The sequence below is a fragment of the Brachycentrus maculatus genome, unplaced genomic scaffold, assembly GCF_059751285.1.
Source record: "Brachycentrus maculatus isolate JH-2025_06_01 unplaced genomic scaffold, ASM5975128v1 h1tg000309l, whole genome shotgun sequence".
In the NCBI taxonomy this organism is placed as follows: Eukaryota; Metazoa; Arthropoda; class Insecta; order Trichoptera; family Brachycentridae; genus Brachycentrus; species Brachycentrus maculatus.
In genome coordinates this window covers 163,061-165,763 of record NW_028281059.1, presented here as the reverse complement: position 1 = coordinate 165,763, position 2,703 = coordinate 163,061, and positions in this window count along the sequence as shown.

The window sequence follows — 2,703 nt, the reverse complement described above, 5'->3', positions numbered from 1 at the left end:
CGTGTGTGTAGTTTTTTTTTAATGTATATTTATTTCGGAACCTTGGAGAAATGATATTAGGTATTCTAAAGTTATTTGGAGAATCGAAAGCGCCGATAGAACTTTAAGCCCACAATCACATAAGCCTTCATGTTGGACGCTGTAATGCAATACTATGATGAACTACCCTGAGAAATATATTTAACAACAAGAAAAGCTTTCATAAATATAAAAAAGTTTTAATGATATTTTGAATATAAACAAATGTAAATATATTGTAACTAGAAGCTCATTTACTCCAATATTCTAATCAAATATTGGATCTACAGTCCAACCTAAATATAAGTAAAGAACCGACTTAAGGTGCCATTATTTTACCTCTCTGTAAAAGCGTGGATATAAGAGACCTCTTAATAAGAGAAAAATGTCCGGGTCCCGTAGGTTCTCTTCTCTTATATTGGTTCGACTGTATCACCCGAGCATAAATTAAGCAAAAGGTTAGTAAGCACTTAGTGCCAGTTCTGAAAATGAATTTAATATAAATTTGTTGATTTTAATATGGTCAGAATGAATTAAGCATTCTTATGAAACGCAAGAATCTACAAGATCAAAAAAGAGGTAACCCAATCATCTAAGTCTAGCTCCGGCTTTGTCCCTTGTATAAAACACCACCAAAATATGATATGATAGTTTATAAAGACTAACCACGGTTTTTAAAAGGTGATAAAGTGTACAACTTGTTTTAAGCAAATATAAAAATGTTTTCGAGTTCCTCTAGTCAAATGTCCCATACTTAGACAGTGCCAATGCCTCAAGACGATTTTGCATCATTTATGTGTGTACCTTAGCCATAAGCGGCCGATTCAGGAGTCGTAATAATCGTCGAGTATGTATGAGATGCATGAATGTAGAAGAGGCGAAGAATGTTTGCAAAGACAGAGTGGTGTGGCGTTCGATTCTCTCTGCCTACACCTGCGGAGAAACGGCATGATGGTTAGTTAGCATTAGCCATAATCCAAAATTAACCTCATAAGGCAGGATCTGAAAAGAAAATGGTGAATGGACTTGAAATTTAAAAGGAAGGTGAAGAACTAATTCGTTTCTCCATTTTTGTTGCACGAAGCTGCACTGAATTTGCATACGAATTGTAAGATCAGCATATTATTTCAAAACTAAATATATATAAATTAATTTATTTAGTGCCGCTCAGTGCCAATTAGAAGACGGGTTAAAATAGGCCGATGAAAAAATATCATTCATACGTCCAAAATATTATAATTGGCGGTTGCGGATTCATTGAAACAATTTTTTAACAATACCCGGTATAACCTAAATAAGTTTAAAATTCAATAGTTTTGTAGTAATGAAAACCTGGCCACATATGGCTCGCTTTAGACGAACTCGATGAGTAAGTAACACAATAAATAGGTAGGTAAACGAAATAAGTTAGGAAATACAAATTATTTTATAAATACACGATCGCTAATTCGAATAAAAATTCGAAATCAGAAAACGTCAAAAAATCATAACGTCAAACGGCAAGTGTACCAACCAAAGATTATAAATGGTACCAACTGCGACAAACTGAAACAAATGTATTCAACTCAACAACGAAAAGATAGGATAGCCCAAAGATTATATACTAGTGGATAGCCCATGGCAGTGGTCCCCAAACCCCGGGCCGCGGACCGGTACCGGTTCGTAGATCAAAAGGTACCTGGCCGCCCTAGGTGCGCGTCACCTGTCATTGTTTTTAAAATAATTCAAGCGCTACTTTACAACCATAAATATCTACGAACATGTCTGCAAGAATATCAACTGCTGGAGATTGCAATTGATGACGGCCTTAAAACTGCGTTCGAGGCAATAATTCTGTTTGTAATTAAGTTCTGAATTAAAAATAAAGCAGAATACCCTGTTATTGCCACCACAGCACATAAATCATTATATCTGTGTGAAGCAGGGTTATCTGCAGTGACAGCAACCAAAATAATAACAGCAGAATAAACTGGACATAAGCAACTTACTTTGGGTGTCATTATCTCATATACCCCCAGATAGAATGTCTCGATGCAAACAAACAAGCTCAGCTTTCTCATTAATTCAGCGTTCTAATATTTAAGCATTTTTTGTGTAACTGTATTTTATTTTGAAGGCATATTTAAAAATAATTAAACGATATTCTTTAATTCAAACAATCTAAAATATGAACAATAAACGTTCCTTCCTGTCCCACTTTAGCGGGCCGTGGTAAAATTATCAAACATTTAGTAGTTCGCCGTGATAAAAAGGTCGGGGACTATGATATACTATGAGTAGGCTTGCCACATTTCTGAAATATTCAACCGGTACAACGGAATGCCCCCAGCGTTATCCTTCACACTTAATTATTCTTAGATTTTTGTCATCTTTTATAAAAATAAAAATAAATTACCGGGACGTAAACCGGCCGAGACACCGGGATTTCGTCTGAAAACCGGGACTGTCCCGGTCAAACCGGTACATCTGGCAACCCTAACTTTGGGCCAACTTCCCTTCCCGGTGTTGTGTACCTTGTACACATTACTTCTAATAACCATCAATATCTCTATAAATACAATAAATACAAGGCTAAGATTTTAGGTGTTCTTCCATGACATATTTACGCATTGATTAGGTTTTTATTTGCTATAACTGATTTCAGTGCACAATTCACTTTGTTCCCAGCATTAACTCTCCTTTTTA